Below are 15,867 nucleotides of genomic sequence, written 5' to 3'. Positions count from 1 at the left end.
CCAACCCCATCTACAACGCCCTAGCAAACCAAAACCTACTTGAAGGTAACAGCACTCACTGTTGCCCCAAGTGGCCAGTTTCCAAATAATCTCCCGACATCCTCAGACATGGATGGACGTTGAATACTGACATGTATCCCGGGTGACCTGGCTGGTATATGCCCGTGCTTGTGTGTGTGCGGACGTGGGCATGCAAGCATGTGTTTACGTGTGTTCTGGCTATTGTGAAGGCATGGCAGGGCAGAGGACTAGTACAGACACCTCATTATAGGCCAGGCTCATCTTGCAGGCGCTCTGTTTCCTTCCTGTGAGCTCATAATGTTGCAGCAGCAGCTCTGGCGCTGGGTGGTGGAGTGATGGATGACATCATCTCTACAGGCCTGGCCGCTGCACATTGTCAGACCAAATAGCTCTACAAATGATACCGATGACATATTGGAACCAGGTCCTTGTCCAAAAAGAGATTCTGATATGAAAAAGGACAAACCTGTTGAAATGAATAGTGCATAAAGTGAATGATGTTTTGACCAGTTATGTTTTACTCAACTTTAATACTGAGCTCTGTCTGTACTGTTCAGTATACAGGAACTGGTGGCATTTTATTTTGTTGTTATACTGCAGTTCTCGGTTTAGATGTGACTCGTTTCAGGAAACTAGGCGTATGTCGCACGTCACTACTTCACAGGAGCAGCATTTGAACATAAACACTTATTTTTCTCAAAATCAAAATGTGTTTATTGGCAGAAATGCCTTCTGGAACATGTGAACCTTAATAACAAACTTTTATTCCATACATAAATACGAATACAACTGTTAAATTATGAGACTAGTTGGTTTGGCCATGGAAAAAGTCAGGAACCTTCCCACTAGACACGATTGGCCGAGATAATGTATGGGCTGCCGCTGGACATGCCGAGAGATGAGTTTGGATTGGTCTGCCATGTAGCACACTTTTCTCTATAACGTGAGCTGTTCAGTATCTGATGACAGTCCATTCTACCACACCACTTTTGAAAGATATAACGTCAGCCATTGAGAACTACAAAAGTTTTGCTACTTTTCTCAACAATATTGATGCCTTGAATTTAGCAGGCGCTATTGACAGATCAGTAGGAAAAAGTGATGGGCTGCTTTTGACGCCACATTCAGTGTGAAGCGAAGTGACTTGACACAAAGTTGGCCAAACAAGATGTAGCTACAAACAAAACGGGGTTAAATGGTTCCAGTCTGCCATGAAGTGTTGTATACGGTAAGAGTCTAGCTACATTTTCCAGATAGAAGTGCCTAATTTTGGCAGAAAGACATTTTTATTGCAAGTTAAAGCATACTGTTAGTAAGCTACCAAATATTAGCTTGCTGTCTTCGTTTCTATCATTACGTATATGATCTGTGTAGTAATGTTATTTGAATCAGAAATCCATTTGCCTTGTTAGTTACATCCTAATGTTACCTAGCTAACATTGAACCTAGTTTGTAAGCTTTAGCTACCTGCAAATTCATACTACAGCTATGACAATGTTTGTATTGGTAGTAGTATGAGTTGGGGTTATGCCGGGTCATTGTTTAGCTAGCTAGCTACCTAGCTAGCTACATGTCTAAACAAAAGACTCCACTTTGGACAGATTATTACATAGATGGGTGGGACTAAGGTTTAAAACAGTGTGAACGATGCTGAATGGGTGTAGACAAAGAAGTAGGTGTACCAAACATTATTCAAGGGCCATTTTCTCAAAAGTGGGGTTACATGTTTACCAACTTTCAAAGCAGAATGACATTCCTATTGTTCCTCAACTGCAGTGTATGATATACCATTTTCTAACTCTGAGCCTCTACTTTTATTCAATGTAAAAAAAATCAAAAATATAAATAAATGTTGTGACCGAATCGAGGTGGTTGGTCACATATGGGATATTGAAGTGTTTTCTCCCCAGGCTCAATGCAAGGCATAATCACTGGGACTATGTTAAAAGTGTTTTCTCCCCAGGCTCAATGCAAGGCATAATCACTGGGACTATGTTAAAAGTGTTTTCTCCCCAGGCTCAATGCAAGGCATAATCACTGGGACTATGTTAAAAGTGTTTTCTCCCAGGCTCAATGCAAGGCATAATCACTGGGACTATGTTAAAAGTGTTTTCTCCCCAGGCTCAATGCAAGGCATAATCACTGGGACTATGTTAAAAGTGTTTTCTCCCAGGCTCAATGCAAGGCATAATCACTGGGACTATGTTAAAGTGTTCTCTCCCCAGGCTCAATGCAAGGCATAATCACTGGGACTATGTTAAAAGTGTTTTCTCCCCAGGCTCAATGCAAGGCATAATCACTGGGACTATGTTAAAAGTGTTTTCTCCCAGGCTCAATGCAAGGCATAATCACTGGGACTATGTTAAAGTGTTCTCTCCCAGGCTCAATGCAAGGCATAATCACTGGGACTATGTTAAAAGTGTTTTCTCCCCAGGCTCAATGCAAGGCATAATCACTGGGACTATGTTAAAAGTGTTTTCTCCCCAGGCTCAATGCAAGGCATAATCACTGGGACTATGTTAAAAGTGTTTTCTCCCCAGGCTCAATGCAAGGCATAATCACTGGGACTATGTTAAAAGTGTTTTCTCCCCAGGCTCAATGCAAGGCATAATCACTGGGACTATGTTAAAAGTGTTTTCTCCCCAGGCTCAATGCAAGGCATAATCACTGGGACTATGTTAAAAGTGTTTTCTCCCCAGGCTCAATGCAAGGCATAATCACTGGGACTATGTTAAAAGTGTTTTCTCCCCAGGCTCAATGCAAGGCATAATCACTGGGACTATGTTGTGTTTTCTCCCAGGCTCAATGCAAGGCATAATCACTGGGACTATGTTAAAAGTGTTTTCTCCCCAGGCTCAATGCAAGGCATAATCACTGGGACTATGTTAAAAGTGTTTTCTCCCCAGGCTCAATGCAAGGCATAATCACTGGGACTATGTTAAAAGTGTTTTTTTTAAGTACAAAGTGTTTGTTAGGTGTTAAGCCTGTGCTAAAAGATGCTTAAAAAGATGAAAAGGTAAAAAAGCGATTGTGATTTTGTCGAATTGGGAAAATAATCTTTATTACCACGGTAGTGGTAATATATCTTTCAGTACAGACATTTGGAGGCTGGCTAATTAAATAAAAAATACTACATAAATCACTACTGGTTTACTACACAACTCAATAGCAATCAAGTAGTAAAACCAGTAGGTTTTGTGTAGATCTTGTGTAGTAGTGATGAGTAGTAATTCAGTAGTACTTTTTGGTGAGCATCCTGAGAGACCGGATCCCTCCCTCACACACTCTGCAGCACGGCACCTGTTTACATTTCCAACCTACCTGCTTGCGCCACACAAACAAAACCTCTCTCTCCATCTGCCTCCATTTCTCTCTCCAAACGCACAGACAAAGAGGACTCTCTTCTATTCTGCAATGTCAGACCTGCCAGCTTTTCACTTGCAATTAACCTCCACTGGCTTCTAGCTCATCTGCTGTCGTGAGTTTAGCACCCAGTCATGGGGGGAACGACGGCTCAAGCTAAGGCAGATTGACACCAGTGGTGTGAAAGAAGATTCTAATTCTGGATAATTAGCTGACGAGAGCATGCAATAGGAAGAGGGAGAGGAGGGAGGAGAGGAGAAGTGGCAGTGCGTCTCAAGCGCTTTCGTCAACTGTCGATCTCTCGTCCCTCTGTCCCTCCTCTCTCCTCCCCAGACCTCTTTTGGGAGTCTTTGTCTTAGGGTCAGTGAGCAAAACGTCTCTCCTTTACTCCTAATGAAGTGACACAACCCCAGGACCCATGTGGTATCAGGGCTGTAGGGCTGTACACAATAACAACAGCTTTAGAGTATCCTAATACTGGTGTTGCCATAGAGAGATGCATCAGAGTTAGTGAGCTCTGAAAGTCATGTACCACTGATTATTACATAATTATTACCATTTAACCAAGTAAGCTATTGAGAACACATTATCATTGACAATAACGTCCTGGGATGTGATGCAAAATATATATCTGGAGGATATTTTGAAAGCCTGTCTTAAATTCCATATTGAGATGTGTGGTTGTAAAGTTGGACAATCCCAATGACATCCCTTGTAGTGGGTTTGTTCACTGAGACCTCCCCAGACGTGGTCTGATGGAAATCAAGTGTGATAACAGTACCAAACACCTGTACCAGCACACAAACAGACATACACACGGGTGCACACACATCCCCTCCCACCCCCAGCACGCACACACGCCAACACATTCCTGCTTCCTGGGGGAGAATAGTAATACAACGTGTGCAGATCAAGTAGCTGGGGCGTGTAGCGGGTCATTATCACCACGTGGACTTGTCGCCTTCATCCCCACCACGGCAGACAACGTCCTCTCCAACCAGGAGCAGAAATGACATTGGGTCTTTCCAGAACCAGGGCAATTACAGCCTCTCAGTGCCATCACTCCCTGACACATCACACTGTACCTCAATTAGACAGCATCACCTACCTGAATTCCCTCTGAGGTTCCTGGGGGAGACTGGGTGGAACGGTGGTCTGTAGGGTTCACTACTACAGCGTGTCAATGGTACTGTGAGACACTCTGTGTCTAAAGTGCATACTGTATGACCTTGTTGTAATGTATGGTTGCTGTTGTTGTTGTTTAGTGTTGAGGGCTTCACCAAGGCATTGGTCATGTCATGGTGGACATTTTCTTCATTCTGTCTGTGAGTGGCCTATTTCAGCAGACAGGCTTCACGCGGCTGCAACATTACAACAGCAGCCACCGAACAATAATTGACATTGATGTCTGTGCTTTCTAATAAAGAGTATCTCATCAAGCCTTTAATGCAAACCGCCACAACAGACATTTTACCAGTGTGGTATAGAATACATCGGATATGTGATGGGTAGCTCCACCAGAGTTGCAGTATTCCAAACAACAGCCCAGTAGATAATAAGGTCTCAGTACTAGTCTTGACATGTGCTGTTGGTTTTACCCAAAACCTGGCCCTTTGCATCCATAGGCAGAACTCTGGCCTGTAGGTCAGGAGGGACACACACACACACACACACACACACACACACACACACACACACACACACACACACACACACACACACACACACACACACACACACACACACACACACACACACACACACACACACACACACACACACACACACACACACACACACACACACACACACACACACACACACACAAACACACCCCTTGGAGGGAGGGTTAACATGAGGTGGTGTTAATGTGGAGTGACGTTTGGGATGTCAGATTCTTCACACCACCGGCTGGGTGGTTAATGGCCATTAGCTCTCTAGTTCTTCTCTGATAGATTGGAGGAGAACAATGTGATTGTGGGTGTGTTATGGTGTCTTCGTGAGCAGCATGTTGTTGTGAGCTGAACTGGTGGTGTTAAGGACTTAAGTACTTTCACAAACATTATATTGTATCTATTACATTAAATGAAGATGCAAATGTTGTTCATTAGAACTCACTAAACTCCTATTCTTAAGGAAGTACAAACAAACTACCATCCAAGTGATTCAATGTTTTGCCATTTCCAACATATATTCACTCAAGCTCGCAATATCAACCACTATATCAACTCATTTCCATGAGGATACACACATTTACACAGCTACTCAGCCGGAAAGCCAATATTGTACTTTGACCTGGCAGTTCAGCCCCGTCACTACAGCATGGGCATGTGGACCGGGCCCATCCACCCATGCATGACCAAGATGGGCCTCAGACCCTCACTCAGACACAATGGCAGGCCCTGATTTTGAAATGATATCTATTACTGTTAGTGACAGCACTCCCGGACCGGCCGAATTGATGCTCCTCCGGACTGACAAGCCTACCCAACTGACGCTGATGGCTGTGGGCACAAATCAGAGTCGCTTTACTGCATCCCCTATACCACGGCGCCGCTCACACAGCGTGCCTCGTTCCATATACCCCCCAAACCGGGAAAGGGAGCAAGAGGGAGAGAGAGAGAGAGAGAGAGAGAGAGAGAGAGAGTGAGAGAGAAGAGAGAGGCGACCAAACTGAAAGGCAACATTAGGAGCCCAACTTCTAAGCACTCTGCATTCCCTCACCCTCTCTATCATCATCCTCCCTCCCTCCATCCCTCCCTCGCTCCACCACCACTCCCCCTCTCCACTCCACACTCCTCTCATCTCACTTCCCCAGTTTTTTTCCTCTTTCCGTAAGCGGCAGGGAATTTAATATCTTTAGAGTGAGGATGTAAGCCGTGAGAGAGAGAGAGAGAGAGAGAGAGAGAGAGAGAGAGAGAGAGAGAGAGAGAGAGAGAGAGAGAGAGAGAGAGAGAGAGAGAGAGAGAGAGAGAGAGAGAGAGAGAGAGAGAGAGCGAGAGAGAGAGAGAGATGGAGGGATGGATGGATGGATGGATGGATGGATGGATGGATGGATGGATGGATGGATGGATGGATGGATGGAGGGAGGGAGAAACTGGTGGAAGAGTGCAACAAAGGAAGCTCTTTAAGCGCCTTAATACACATGCTTGGGGAATTGGCTGTGCTACTGGAGGAGCTCGCCAGTCCCAGGGGACCAGGAAGTAGTTAATCTTGACTTTGTATGCCTTGTTTTAACCTTGTACGACTCCATTTTCTTCACAAAAACTTAAACATCGTCATGTAGTTCAACTAGTAAGTTAGCTACATTTTGCAGTAGCTTGTTTCTTTTGCCACGTAGTCGTATAGTTAACTACTGGAACTGCAAATTACTAACAAAATATTTATTTTTCAGCATCACACCTGCTAAATTCTCACTTGAAACATTGTTTTTGTGTTTAATAGTATAAATTACACATTCTCTTAACATATGAATCTAAAGTGATCTGTTCTTGCAATTTGTCTATGACATTTCATTATGTTCATTTTTCACAAAATCGTTTGGATGTAGTGGACTACTTTTTCAAAGTAACTTTAGTTAAATAAACTATATGTTTCTTAAGGGTAGCTTTAGTGTAGCTGTCAGTGCAAAGTAATTGGTAACTTATTTTTGTCAGAGTAACTTCCCTGACACTGAACATTTAGTCTAATTAGTGTTTTAGCATTATGACCTATCACCTTAAATATGCATGCATGAGATAAAAGCCACTTAAAACTTTTTAAACTGGTTCAAGAGTCAAAACATGACCTTAAACTCCACACCAGCATGAACAAATTAAGCAGTAGAGTAATACAGTAATGATATATTCTCCTTCCTTATGAGAGTGTCCTCATTTGGTCCATAGCTCCAGTGTATCTGCCTCTTAGGGGAGCTCCTCACTAAAAAAGTATATATAGTCCTATTGCTGCTGAAGCAGCCTGACTCCTGGTTCACAGAGAGATTAATCCTGCAGTATGGCGCCAAAGATTCCATATGTACCCTACTACATGTATGTACCGTAAAAACCGGCTGCTGCAAGGCTGACTGACAACCCATCAGTTGATTGCTGCTGGGATCTGTTCTCAATGCGAGACTATTACACACAGAGCCGGAGACACACAAATACACATACACACACATTCCCCGCAGCCCCTGTATACATACCAACACACTTCCGAAGATAAATGATGATGGCAAGTGAGCGCAGTGCGGTCGTATGTGTCACACACTCCCAGCGTCTACACACCAGCATTGCTCTACACTACAGAGAGGAGAGGTAGGGAAGCTCAGCTCAGCCCATCCAGCCGAAAGGCCTCTGGCCACCATGCCAGCACAATCACTTCAGCAGGCGGGGGGCCCGCCGCTCCCTCTCTCCTCTCTCCTCTCCTCCTCTCAGCCCTGTCTGCCATCTCCCCCATCCCAAAGTCGTTTCTGTCAGCTTCCATATTTTTGTCTTCAGAGCCTGTTTGCCCATTCTCCCCAGACGTTTCTAGTCCGCCATGCGGCTCAACGAACAGGACCCCCGGTAAGATGGTAAACAGGCACCAGCTTCTGCAGGCGCCCTGGTAGCGGCAGTGGTGCCTGGGGACACATCTAACAGAGACCTGCCCCTGCTCTCTTAGGGAGTCTATAGGCCTCACTGTGACAGAGCCTGTCTTTACAGTACAGCAGAGCAGGCAGCTAGCTTGGGCCCTACGGACCTACGGCCTCCATATGTACACATCACTACAATTCGCCTGTTTCATTGAAGGCCTCGGCTTCTCAGATATTGCAAATACTGTCTGGAAAGATCCTGTCTAGTGGCTGGCAACAAATCGGCCAAGGCCGAATAGAAGAAGATCCGTGCTGTAGGGTAAGAGGCCTTTAGTATACTGTAAGGGATATTGTAATTGTATTTCTAGGTACTTAAAGTGTATTTCAAGGTCCTGAAACTGTATTTCTAGGTACTGTAAAACTATTTTCTGAATGACATTAGGTACAGTAGGAAAACAATGTTATTTTCATTGAATGTTGTTGCTCATCCATTTGTGACATTGTGTGTCAACATCGGTATAACGAAAGGGGAGAATGAACTCAATTGTGAACCTAGCAAACCAAAATTGGTTCTGTGAAAGTTCCCAGAACATTTGTTAGGTCGCGGCAAATGTTCTCATAACACAAAAACTGTCCAGCTGTGGTGATGATTATAGAATATTTTTATAGAACATTTGACTGATGTTGCAAAAACATCCTAGAACACAATTAATCTCTTCTTTAAAGTTTCCCAGAATGTTTCATTAGTTTGTGGGAACAGTCTGATGATAACAATATGGGAACATCACAAAAGATATGTTCCAAAAACACAAAAACTGTCCAGTTGTGAGGATGATTCTACAATGTTTATTTTAGGGTGCGAAAAACATTCACCTTATGTTACAAGAATGTTCCCAGAACACATTTTAATCTGTTCTTTAAAGGATCCTGAGAATGTTTCATTAGATTGTGGGAACAGTCTGTTGAGAATATTGTGGGGACATCGCAGCATAAGATAATGTTCCCAAAACACAAAACCTATCTGGTTGTGCTGAAAATTAAAATGTTTCTTTTGGGTTGCAAAAACAATTGCCTTATGTTGAAAGAACAGTCCATAGGGGGAGAAGCAGATGTTCACGCAATATACATTTTAACTTGTCTTGGAGGTCCTCATAGCATTTCAAGAACATTTAGAAAATGTTATATTTAAGTTTGACCTAATATTACCGCAACATTCTCAGCATGCAAATCCGTAACTCCTTAAAACATTGCTTATGATTACATTTTTGACTGTCATTTTTTTTTGCCATTTATGAATGTGTTTTTCAATGCATTTCTAGGGGCTACAGTATTAAAGTATCTGTCCTATATCTAGGAGATATAAGAATGCTCAGGAAATATTTTTTTGGGGGACAGAACTACCTCCATACTTCCATTCATTTGTTATGGTTGCCTTCAGATGAGTCCCGTGATACTTGTAGGGGTCATCGATTACAACTGCAGAGTCTCTACTTTTATCCAATGTCAAAAACACCATTTCAAATTTTGCTACATAAGACCAAATCCAGGTGGTGAGTCACATTTAACCTGTTGGATTTAGGGGACGCTATTTTAATTTTTGGATGAAAAATGTTCCCGTTTTAAACAAGATATGTTGTCACGAAAAGATGCTCGACTATGCATATAATTGACAGCTTTGGGAAGAAGACACTCTGACGTTTCCAAAACTGCAAATATATTGTCTGTGAGTGCCACAGAACTGATGTTACAGGCGAAACCCAGATAAAATCCAACCAGGAAGTGCCGCATTTTTTTAAACCGCCTCATGCCAATGACTCCTTATATGGCTGTGAATGAGCTACGAATGAGCTTACATTTTCCACATTTTCCCCAAGGTGTCTACAGCATTGTGACGTCTTTTTAGGCATTTCCCTTGAAGAATGGCTGTAAGGGACCATATATGGCATGTGGTCACATGGTGTCTCCCGCAGAAAACCTTGCGTAAAAATACTGAGGTAGCCATTTTTCCAATCGCTTCTTATGAGAAACCAACTGCCTCGACGGATATATTATCGAATATATTTGTTAAAAACACCTTGAGGATGGATCCTAAACAACGTTTGCCGTCGATATTATGGAGACTATTTTGAAAAAAGTTTGGCGTTATAGTTGTAGCATTTTAGGGTCGATTTCTCAGCCAAGCATGATGAACAAATGGGAGCTATTTCGCCTACAAAAATGACATTTTTGGAAAAATGAACATTTGCTATCTAACTGGGAGTCTCTTGAGTTCAAAGGTAAATGATTTCATTTGGTTGCTTTTCTTATTTTCGTGAAAATGTTGCCTGCTGCCAGCAGAGCCTAGCATAGCATTATGCCATGATAAACTTACACAAATGCTTGTCTAGCGTTGGCTGTAACGCATATTTTGAAAATCTGAGATGACAGTGTTGTTAACAAAAGGCTAAGCTTGTGTTTGAATATATTTATTTCACTTCATTTGCAATCTTCATGAATAGGAAAAGTTTATAGGGGTATTTATGTCCGTTGCGTTATGCTAATGCATTTGAGGCTATGATTACGCTCCCGGTGTTACGGTTTTCTTGCAGTGAAGGAGAGGAGGACCAAAATGCGGCGTGGTAATTTTGATACATGTTTAATAAAGAAAGAACACGAACAATACAAAACAAGAAACGTAATGCAAAAACCTAAACAGCTTAATCTGGTGCAAACTAACACAGAGACAGGAACAATCACCCACGAAACACTCAAAGAATATGGCTGCCTAAATATTGTTCCCAATCAGAGACAACGATAAACACCTGCCTCTGATTGAGAACCACTCCAGACAGCCATAGACTATACTAGATAACCCCACTAAGCCACAATCCCAATACCTACAAAAACCAAGACAAAACACACCACATAATAAACCCATGTCACACCCTGGCCTAACCAAAATAATAAAGAAAACACAAAATACTAAGACCAGGGCGTGACACCCGGATACGGGTTTGCTCGTCGCAAAAGGTTAAAGGAAGCCCTATACAACTAAAATCACATTTCATACGTTTTGGGAACATATGTTCCCACCAGAATGTCCCCACTGTAACGGAATTCCTCTTCTGAGGAGGAGTAGCAAGGAGTAGCAAGGATCAGACCAATGTGCAGCGTGGTAAGTGTCCATAATCATATATTTAATAAATCAACAGAACACTGAACAAAATAACAAAAGTACAAACAACCGAAACAGTCCAGTATGGTACTAACACAGGATACAACTACCCACCAAAACACAATAGAAAACAGACTACCTAAATATGTCTCCCAATCAGAGACAACGACTGACACCTGCCTCTGATTCAGAACCATACTAGGCCAAACACATAGAAATATAACAACAGAACAAAACATAGAAAAACAACATAGAATGCCCACCCCAAATCACGCCCTGACCAACTAAAATAAAGACATAAAAAAGGAACTTAAGTCAGAACGTGACACCCACAACCTAATTAAACATTCTGGGAACCTTTAAAGAACAAATCAAATTTGTTTTGGGAACATTCTTGCAACATTAGGCAAATGTTTTATATGACTGGACAGTTTTTGTGTTTATGAGAACATTTGCTGCAACCAAACGAATGTTCTAGAAACTTTGACAGAACCTATTTTGATATGATGTGAAAACATTACTGGTACTTTGTGTTATTACATTACCTGGAAACCTAATGATAACTTTTGGGGACTGTTCTGTTTTTAAAGATGTTGTGCATGACATTTTAGTGAATGTTACAAGAACATTCCAAAAATGCTCAATGTTTCAGGGATGTTATCATCCTAATGTTAGATAAAAATCCTACCGAGAACTTAATTGGAATCTTAGCTAGTGTTCTGGGAATGTTCACGGTTTGCTGGGAATATACTGTAGATAAATCCTTAACACAGTGTAAAGTGTGCAGTGCTTTCCCCCTGCATTGGGCAGGGTAAACTAGTTGGCTGAGTAGACAGGTGCGTGTTCAATATGGTGAAACAATACCTCACTCACTCAGTGTGTCAGCCACGTCAGGTTCAACAACAGCAATGCCAGTGGACCAATGGCTGGACTAGGGTGTGAATATCTGTGAGAGAGAGAGAAAAAAAAAGCATCCTTACAGTGATCTCGCCATTTCTTGTATTTGTCTTGTTTTTTTGTTGATACAGAAACTGCGATTGAATATTTGAACACCTTTTAACTAACTCGTCATTGAAAAGAGCCTTTGAATAATCTGCTGTCCTGATTAACGGTCATCCAACCTCTGCCTGCTCAGCTTGTGGTTGTCATGACCCATCAAGACCACCGCTAACTAGCTACCCAGAGTTCAATATCATCACAAATCGCTAATGTCAAGGTATTAAGTGGCACTAAGGATAATGAACAAATGAACCTTATGGGGTAGTGATGGAGTGATATCCTGGAAAGGGGTGGAAAAGAGGAGGTAAGGAAGCAGGGAAAGAAGGGAAAAAAGGATTCATGCTTTTTGCTTTCCACACTTCCTCTACAAAGAAAGAAAACTACCAGAATCGAAAAGATTTGAAAGAAAGGAGACAGGAGAGAGGGAGTAGACACCAGAAAATGAAGCACACCCAAACTCCCAACAGTAAAATCTTAGGGATCTATTCAATCTGTATCACTGAATCGTTACAGATTACACACTAGGAATTTAAAGGTCATTTCCAATTGAGCAGACATAAAGTATGCAGTGTTTACCGCTAATGCAGTCTCTGCTATTTTTTTTCAATGTGTCCTTTATTGAACTAGGCAAATCAGTTAAGAACAAATTCTTATTCACAATGACAGCCTTGGAACAGTGGGTTAACTGCCTTGTTCGGGTGCAGAACAACAGATTTTGACCTTGTCAGCTTGGGGATTTGATCTAGCAACCTTTTAGTTACTGGCCCAGCACTCTAACCACAAGGCTACCTGCTAACACCAGAACATTGCCTTTAAACTTCAATTACGCTGAAATGCTGAAACGCTGAAATGCTAAAATGCTGAAATCCAGCGTTACCGATTGAATAGAGCGCTTAAAGGACCAGTCAGAAGTTGAAACAATAACACAACAGTCACCCAGCCACTGTTTCAGTTAAAAGCTGAGGGATTGGGCTGGGAAAATGTAATCACGCTCAAATTCATAGAAAGAGCTGTGGATGCAACGACTGAACACCATGATATCAAAATGATAGTTTTAAACATGCTTTCAGGCTATACAGTGTTAATTTACATTAACTTCGTTTACCAACATTGGAGTAAAATAGGCTTACATGTATGGTTCTGATGGGTTACGACAGTTATACTACACTCATGATGCAATTGTTAGATTCTTTTAAGAATCAATGGGTACGTATCATACATTCTTAAGTCCAAAAATGAATGTAGCAACTGCTGATTGCTCCTTTAAATCCCGACTATCTATACTTTCTACTGTACATTAAAAAACTTAACTTCCTCTGTGTGATTCCTGCCCTCTCCCTTCCTCTGGTTTGATGTAAACGCTGGAGCCAGCAGGTCTATCCATCTCCCATTTAATGACAGGACGAGGGAGGCCTGTCCTTAAGAGTTGATGGTGGAATCTGTGTCGGTTCCCTCCTGCTCCGGCCCCGACACAACAGTTAAGGGCGGTACAGGCCATATATATTGACCAGGCTACTGCATCTAGTGCAGATCTACAGTGCTGAGTTCTGCCAGTCCTTCCATCAGGAAGGATACTGGGCCCTTCCCACAGGCAATGAAACCTCACAACAACTCTTCCAGAGTGATCAGTCTGTCACCATCCCTCACTGCCTTTATGTGCTCTCCGATGCCACTCAGCCCCATCCCACAAAATGGCTGAACGATGCAAACATTGATCTGGGGGGGTAGGGGGTCTCGAAACCCATCCGACAAAGTGAGTTTTCCACAGAGAGTGAGGAACCATTTCAGGTGCTCTAATACTTGGTGGAGGAGGTCCCCCGTGGACAAAGGCACAAGGAAAGGCCCATTGTGGGCAGGCCCTGGGCCGCCCACAGTCAGTATTCTCTGTCAGATCGTAAAAGATAATTGCGCTGCCTGGGCTTTTTAAGAGTTATCCAACGACTTCCTCTGGGGTGGTCAGGGGACTAATGTGTGTTTACTGGGATGGAGATGACAGAGAGACGCAGCCTGAGACTGCTAACCACCAGGGAAGATAAGACATCCCCATCTCTCCAATTTAGGGAAGAAGGGAGGGAGGGGCTCATTTTGTTAAGCGGAGACACAGAGAGTGCGTCACTTTCTCCCCCATTCTCCTCCACCTGACCTGGGGTCCAGGGGCTGTGAATAGCTGTCCACCGGGCTGCCTGTGTCTCTGTGTGGGCCTCCCCTGGTCCAGACCCAGGGATCTATGGGGAGTTGTTCACTAGCTCTCCATTCACTGTAACTTCATGAGGTGTGTGGGGAGGTAATGGAACTATAGTCCAGGCCTTGTAGCATGGGGCTCCACCTGCCAACCAGGCTGGCCCACACAAACACTGCACAGGAATTGACACACTGTTGGCTGGGCTGCCTTCCCATGCAAACAGGAGGCACTGCTGCCTGACACACTGGACTCGAATGATTAAAATAACTAAGCTAAACATCAAACTTAGCATGTCAACATTAGCATTATTTCGAGAAATTAACCTGACTTTCAGGCTTTGAAAATGTTTTCAAAGGATGTTTGAATTGGTTGTTCCATCCAATAAACAAGAATATGAAATGTTGATTTAGGATGTAAATTATACCAATACACAATATGCCACTTGTCTATTCCAACTTCCACTGAATCGACAAAGCATACACTTGATTTACATAATCAGCTCGGATAGGACTCACACACACACACAACTCTAATCGAGCTGCATGACATTTTTAAGGAATCCTCCCGTCCGTTTTCAGTTTGTTTATTTATTCGATACATCCAAGGTTGCCTGTCCATTGTTCGTAAGTGAGTCAGAAGGGCCTGAGGAGTCAAATTCATTTGCTGGGCCTTTATTCAATCATGGCGGCTCCTCCTGGAGTGCAACTATCCCACAGATCTATGGTAATATGGAGCCTGAGGGGGAGGACAATTACATTACCCAGGCTGTGTGTCTGATGCGTCTCCAGATTGGCCCTCTCCCACTCTCCCTCTGCTTCTCCTGGCTAGCTGCATGGGTGTTTAACCCCGAGGTCTGGACTGACTGACTGAGAGGCAGTAATCAGCTCTGTCTCTCTGTCTGTAGCGCCCAGTCGGTTCGGCTCCCAGCACGTCTACATGGCCACTATACAGCCACTACAGCCCCAGACAGAATGCCTGCATGGATATGGGGCCACTAAAAAAGAGAGAGAGAGAGAGAGAGAGAGAGAGAGAGAGAGAGAGAGAGAGAGAGAGAGAGAGAGAGAGAGAGAGAGAGAGAGAGGCCTGTTGACATGACTAAGAAAGCGACCATAATGTAGTGAATTTCTATGAGCTAATGAATCTAAGATAATTCCCCTGGTAAACACCTAATAGATTTCAACAACAAATGTTACATACTTTGGGAAATATCAAAAGAAACAAAAAATGTGGGAATTGCTGAAAAAGGGTCCAGGATATCAAAGCCTCTGATGAGAACCTACTCGCTCTCCTTTTTATTGTGCACTCCACGTCATCTGTCAGGGATTTGGCTGTAGAGTGTGAACTCTACAGAGCTGTGGCTGCTGTTTGATCACTGCGTGTGACTGACCTGTCATTACGTGGTGCTGAGGCCTAACATAGCCCACACAGAGAGCTCAGGTGTTCAAAGCGCATATCAGAGCCTAATGCTTCATTAGGTAGTTCTTTATGAGTTTTAGTTTAGAGAACGATCTCACCGCAGAACTGACCATTACAGGGAAACCTGATTGTTGTAGTAACATCAGGGAACCTGGGCAGAAGGGAGCGATGCTTCAAATA

This window comes from Oncorhynchus keta, chromosome 6, assembly GCF_023373465.1.
Source record: "Oncorhynchus keta strain PuntledgeMale-10-30-2019 chromosome 6, Oket_V2, whole genome shotgun sequence".
Classification (NCBI taxonomy): domain Eukaryota; kingdom Metazoa; phylum Chordata; class Actinopteri; order Salmoniformes; family Salmonidae; genus Oncorhynchus; species Oncorhynchus keta.
The sequence above is the reverse complement of the archived record's forward strand: the minus strand, read 5'-3'. Positions refer to the sequence as shown.